This window comes from Suricata suricatta, chromosome 13, assembly GCF_006229205.1.
Source record: "Suricata suricatta isolate VVHF042 chromosome 13, meerkat_22Aug2017_6uvM2_HiC, whole genome shotgun sequence".
NCBI lineage: Eukaryota > Metazoa > Chordata > Mammalia > Carnivora > Herpestidae > Suricata > Suricata suricatta.
Genome location: NC_043712.1, coordinates 62,594,950 through 62,601,922, shown reverse-complemented (window position 1 = coordinate 62,601,922; position 6,973 = coordinate 62,594,950).

The window sequence follows — 6,973 nt, the reverse complement described above, 5'->3', positions numbered from 1 at the left end:
CCGGACGCCGGGCCTCGCAACCTCGCCGGCCCGGGGGCGCACGCGGCGCGAGGGCAAGGCGGCGGCGGCCGCGCCGGCTGCACTCACCATAGCCGGCCGTCAAGCCCTGCCCGGAGCGCGGGTGCCGATGGCGCGGACGCTGGGCTTGGGTTTCACATCAATTCCTTTTTTTCCCCTCGCCCCCCTTTCCTGGTCCTCCGCTTCTCCGGCTTCTCCCTGTCTTCCCTCGTCTCCCCCTAGCCTGGTCGCTGCGGGTCTCTTTGTCTTCCCTGTCGTCGTCCTTTTCTTCGTCTTCGTCTTCGTCTTCTCCTCCTCCTCCTCCGTCTTTACAAAAGGAACGGAAAGTGTAAAAACCCCGGCGCGCTGGGCCGCCGGAGGCTTTCGGCGGAGTGCAGCGCGGACTCACAATTACAAGCCTGTTTCTATTAAGCAGTTCCATGGCCCTCGGCGTGGGTGGTCTGCCGCGCCATAGGCAGGACCTGTCAGGGTCACGTGACAGATCCGAAAACTTTACCCCTTTACAATAAACTCCAGGAAAGCAAAGTAAACTCGAGGAACGTGCTATCAGCACTGCCCTTCTGGGTAAACAGGCGCTCCCCTCCCCGCCTTCCTGGGAGGCGCCCAGCCGCGCGAGCTCCGGCGAGCCCCGGCCGCCCCCTCCCCGCCCCCCGCGGCCCTGTGTGCGGGGGGCCTCTGGGCGGGGGGTCTCGGCTGGCCACCTCGCCTTCCCCACCTTGTGCTCTGTCCCCACCCCCCACCTTATTTTCTAACATTTAGCCACTTGCCCGAACCCGGGGGCGGGGGTTGCTAGGGGAGCGGGGAAGCTCACTGCAGCATCCCCAGCGCTCCGGGAAATGCGGGGTGCCCAGAGCGCTGCTGAACACCGCCACCTTGCCGGTCCTCAATGCTCAAAGCCCTTTCCTGCTCGCATTCCCACGGAAGCCCTGAGAAGCTGGGATCATTCTGGTTGACAAGCCCCAGGCTGACAGAGAGGCAGAGAGCCAGGGAAGCCGGGCAGATAACAAGAGCCTGCCTCCCTAGGGGAAATGTTCAGTGCACTAAGATCTGTGTGGATTCGCGTCGTTTCTGTCTGAGGTCCCTGGGAAGCTGCTGCTTCTGAAGAGACTAAGGTGGAGTCCCTTGGAAACCAAGATTGGTAACTGGCTGAGGAATCACTAATTGATATTTGCTTTTTCCCCCTTCCAATTACTGTGGTTTTGGGGATATGCCACCCAAATGCTCCCACCCACGCTGCTTTCCCAAACGAGGCAAGCTTGGGAGATGGGGTTAGACGGAAGTGCCTCCCTGCGGAAGGGCTCTCAGCCTCTTGCGCTAAATGGAAAGTCCTATTCCGGAGAGACCCTGCTACAGTGTTTAACATTTCATCTGCTCAAACCTGCAGGGTAGACTTCTGTTTCACACACAGCTGAAAGGTGCTATTTTAAATGGCCCACCTTATGAATATAGATGAATTACAGATGAGGGGGAGGGTAAGATAATTTCTTGAAAATATGAAGAGTTAACTAGCTGCCCTTTAGGTAAAATGAGCCTTTTCTCACCTTGTTCTGGGCTGACAGTGTGATTAGAGGTGTGTTTGTGTGTGTGTGTGTGTGTGGTGTGATTTAAAAAAAAAAAAACCCATGCAACCAACCTAGGAGTCACAATTTGTCTCCCTGCCCCGAGATGAGATACCATTCTTTAACAAGGTTATTTGAGTTTCCAGAATGCTTATGTTTGAGACACACTAAGTAATTAAGCATTGGAATGCTGTGCAGCCCTGTGAATCAGGCTGGTCCAGAAAGTCATTTCATACCAACTGACTTCAGTAAAAAATGGTCTTAAATAGATCTTATCCATTCACCCAAACTAAGCATGGATCCTAAGAGTCATAATAATTGGAAAAACAAACCCACCAACATGTCACTCAGAAACACTACATTTTGGTATAATATCAAAAGGCTCTATTCAAACCCTCCTATAAACTTGGGTGAGGTGAGGAAGGTATAAATATATCTCCAAATAGAGTAGTCTAGAATTAGAGAAAAGGAGGAGGGGATAAGAATAAAAAGAAACAGCTTAGCAAAGGACATTTAAAGGGTCTACAGTATCAAGTCACTAGGTATGCTAATTTTGCAGAGAAATTTCAGCAGACCTTGTGGAGTTTGCCTTTCCTCATTAAAATGACCCCAGACCCCCACCGTCCACAGGCATACTTGGCTACATGCGCCTTGAGTATGTGGCCAAGGCTGATAATTTCTGGTGGATCCAAGTTTGGTGGGGCCTGAGGCTTATGCAGTTTGGGATGGGGGTACTTCTTGAGGGACTCAAAATTACAAGCACAAAATCAATGCTTGGCTTTGGAAGGGGTCTGTGCAGGGAAGAACCCCAAAGCTGCATGACCTTCCTTTCCCCCTTTACAGTGCAGAATAGGGAGATTACAGAGCTACCCTGATTTTGTGGTCTTGCATCCGTAAGGTAATACTGAATGTGTTCATGTTATGTTCTGTTTCAGTCAAATGCTTTATAATCAGGAGCAAAAACAGCTTGATTTGAGTGTAAATAGTTGGAGTTGGCCAGTGGTGATGTGAAGAAACAGGGAAAGAAAGCCTTTGGTGTTGGAACATAAATGGTCAGCAAGGAAGGAAACTCGCTGGAAATCCTTTCTCCCAAGGGCAGCCTGCCTGTCTTTTCCTTCCTCTGAAATCAACCTTTGAAAATAATCTCAGTGCTGTCCCCCTCTTCCATCTACCCTTACATGCTAGAAATGTTAAATCATCAAGTCTGAAATCTATGTGTTCTGCAGGGCCTGGAGCCCCATGTGTGGTTCCCTTCTGGCATTTCTCTGAGGCTTCCTACCAGGGCAGGCTCTTGCTCATCAAACAGCTGCCTCCACTCTTCTAAAGCTGCTTGCGCCATCCCTGCCTGCAAAATCGCTCTAGCACTGTCCAGTCGGATAACCCACAGTGACTGGCAAGTCTTCCAGGCAGCAGAGCTCAGCTCTAGCCTGTGAGTCTGATAAGCCAACTGGCATCAAGGTGTTAATGGTTGACAAGGCTACTAGGCAGTAGTTTTGCAAGTTAACTTGGACTTATGGTACCATATCCGGAGAAGTAATTCTAAAGTTGGAGATTTCAGAGCATTAAGGCAGGACCAGATGGAATATTAGGGACATATCAAAACGGGATACAACAGAGGGACTTTTTTTTTTTTTTACAAAAACGTATTTATTCAGATCCTTACTTTCTTTTTATTTATTTATTTGTTTACTTATTTATTTTTTTAATAGTTTATTGTCAAATTGGTTTCCATACAACACCTGGTGCTCTTCCCCACAAGTGCCCTCCTCCATCACCACCACCTCTTTTCCCCCTCCCCCTTTCCCTTCAACCCTCAGTTTGTTTTCAGTATTCAATAGTAACAGAGGGACTTTTTAAAACAGGTCTGAAACAAATCACATGAGTGTAATCAAATCTGTTGACGGGCAAGGTCATCCCTGGCTCTGTCTTTGTGACTATCTGTTGCTACTTGAGATTAAGTTGTTAACCTTATTACTTACACACACACACACACACACACACACACAGAGGCACATGTATGTACACAGACACATGCTTTTTTTTAATGCTTGAGTTGTAATTTTTTAAAGAAGTTTATTTATTTTGAGAGAGAGAAAGCGAGCACAAGAGAGGGGCAGGTAAGAAGGAGAGAAAGAATCTCAAGCAAACTCACCGCTTTCAGCGCAGAACCCAACACAGAGCTTGATCTCACAACCTGAGTTCATGACCTGAGCCCAAATCAAGAGTCGGACACTTCACTGAGCCACCCAGGTACTCCCAGACACATTCTTCATTGTGTGCTCCCCTCTTTCCTGGCTCTCTCTAAAAGTGGGTGCCAAACACGGTTTACTCAATCCCTCCCTCAGAGTAACTTCCAGCGACTAGAATGCCTCAGATGACTAATTGAGGGTTCAGAAGAAACATTTGTCCACATCTAAGAAGCGATCCACCGCTCTTGCACACAGTTGTCTAAGGTGCAGCCATTCTTTGATCCTGGTTGGACAGCTCAAGCTCTCATAAAAAGCAGTTTTGTTCAGTGTAGGCATTCCAATTCTGAAATAACTGCCCCTACCTTCTGCCTCCTTCCTGTCAGGAAGATACCCACAGCCAAGCCAACTTGAAGAACTGGGGCTTTGAAAACTGGAGGGATAAGGAATATCTAAAGGTGGTTGGTTGGAATTAGGAGACTGGGTGAGCAATTGAATAGCTGACTTGAGATACACTGAAATAGTAAAAGGGGAATTGTTTAAACAGCAACAAGAAGTAAAACAGGATTGCAGAATAGAAAATCTAAACAAACATTTTAGAAACAAAAGGGGTGGGGTGAGATCTGCAAAGTCTGAAACCAAAGGCTCCAAGGAACCCCATTACTGAGTAGAAAGGGTCGTGTAGAGCTCATGTAGAGAGTCCAGGTAGGACTCCTCACGACAACCCCTGTGTAGAGGATCTGCAGGGGACAAGCCTTGCCAAGAAAGAGTGCGGTAAGGAATGAAGTGCCAAAAAGGATTTTTAAACTGTGGGAGGCAGGTGTGGCCAGGCTGGCTAGTCAGGAGGGTGACTGTGGTGGTTAGTGGGTGAGGGCCAGGAGAAACAGCTGATTGCAATCAAGCAGATCCGAAAAGTTACCCCGAGGTCTAACTGTACCTAAGAAGATTAAAACAGATATTAAATGTAGTAAATACAAAAAAAAAAAAACCCCAAAAAACAACCCAGCCTCTAAAACAGCCTCTGTCTGACACAAAGGCCTGTTTTGCACAATTGGCATTATTGCTACTCAGAATTCATCATTTGTCATGATTGACCAGTGGGAAGAGGCACAGAACCAAAATTAATTTACCTACGCTCCATGATTTAAAATCTGGAGGCAGGAGCCACAGTTCATTTTCATGCTGTGAGTGAGACAGTTTGTATGAATCAAGGGCCCATGTGGGTGAGACTTTAGGGTGAAGGTTTGAGGTGTAAGGGGTGAAACATTCTTGAGCCCTATCACTGTCCTGTGCTGCCACTCAGCTGCAGACAGGACTGTTGGTAGCTCTGAAGACCCCTCATACATATAGAGGGTTTTCCTCCTTGTGTTTGTGAGGTAGACCCTTTGAGGAACAGGGAGCTGGAGCGAATGCATAGTCTGTTTTCCAGCAGCCCCGTGGGGAGGGTCCTGGAGCCAGTGGCGCCTTCTCCTGCAGCTAGGCCCGGTTGATGAAGGCCTGTTTTGTGGGAGTAGGGAGCAGAAGCCTGGGTCTTCCTGCCCTGCCATCTAACCCCACGCTTGGAGGCTTCCCATCCACACCTGTATTCATTTGATAGGGCTGCCCTAACCAAGTATCACAGACTGGGTGGCTTCCACAACAGATTTATCTTCTCACAGTCCCATAGGCTGGAAGCCCAATATCAAGGTCTTGTCCAGGTTGGTTTCTTTGGGGCCTTTCTCTTTGGCATCTTCTTCTTATGTCATCACATGGTCTTCCCTCTGTGTGTGTCTGTGCCCAAATGTCCCCTTCTTGTGAAGACATCGGTCATATTGGATTTGAACCCATATGGGACTTCATTTTAATTTAAGTATCTCTTTAAAGACCTTAACTGTGATGATCAGAGTGGGGAATGGGGTGGACAGGACCTGGGTGCTTCTTGGCTTCTGGTGTGAGGAGGACCTGACCCACCACCTCCCAGGAGCCTGTGTACACCTCCACCAATCTGACACCGGGTGACACGTTTCCAAGGAATGCTGGTGGTCTAAGAAAATGGCTCTAGGCACTCAGCAGAACTTTAATCCCCCCACAAAGAATGAACCCTGTTAGGCTAATTATAAATCTGTCTTCTTTATTTATTGCTGAGAGTTCCTTCAGGCAGTGGTTTCCAAGGCTGGCTGCTCATCAGAATCACCTGGGGAGTTTAAAAACAGAAACAAAGAAACAAAACTAGATTTTTTTGCTACCATCCCGGAGCTATAGAATCAGAGTCTCAGCCCTGGGGAATTGACATTCCACAAAAGAATCTTCTTAGAGCAAGTGTAGTAAAACGCTAATGGTAGGATTCAGTCTGGGTATTCACTGTAAAATCTTTCCAACTTTGCTATACCTTTGAAGCTTTTCATAATAAAATGTCAATGAGAAAATAAAAGGATACCTGGGTGATCCTGATACGCAGAAAGATTTACAAATATATTCTTAACATTCTCATCTCTACTGGTACTTGCATTGTTGCTGTTGATTCATCAGATAAAAGATTTGTGGGCTCCTGCAGCATGCAGTCTTCTGTTGGGTACTGGGAATGAAAGAGCCACCTTCCAGTGGGGCACCTGGGTGGCTGGCTCAGTCGGTTAGGTGTCCGACTTCAGCTCAGGTCATGATCTCAGTCTGTGAGTTTGAGCCCCACATTGGGCTCTGTGCTGACAGCTCAGAGCCTGGAGCCTGCTTCTGATTCTGTGTCTCCCTCTCTCTGCCCCTCCCCTTCTCACGCTCTGTCTCTCTCTGTCTTAAAAATATATAAATATTAAAAAAAATGTTAAAGCCATCTTCTTTTAAAATGCCATGAAATATTATTTCATATCCATCAGATTGGCCAAAAAATTTAAAAGTCTGACCATAGCATGTGTAAACAAGACTGTGAGTAGCAGGAATTTTGGGGTACCACTGTTTGGAGTGCAGGCTGGAAAATTGCTTTTGGAAAGTAATTTGGCATCACCTAGAAAGATTGACTCCCACTCCTAGATATCTCTCTAAGAGAAAGATGAAGCCCTGGAGGTGCATTCAAGAACATTCATAGCATCATCATTTGTAATAGCATAAAATAGACATGCCTAAAATGTCCATAGAAGTAGAAAAGGTAAACTGCAGAGAATTCACACAATGGAATTTTACCAAGAGGTGAAAATAAATGAGACCTAGCCACCTTAGAGCAACAAGGATGAATCTTACAAA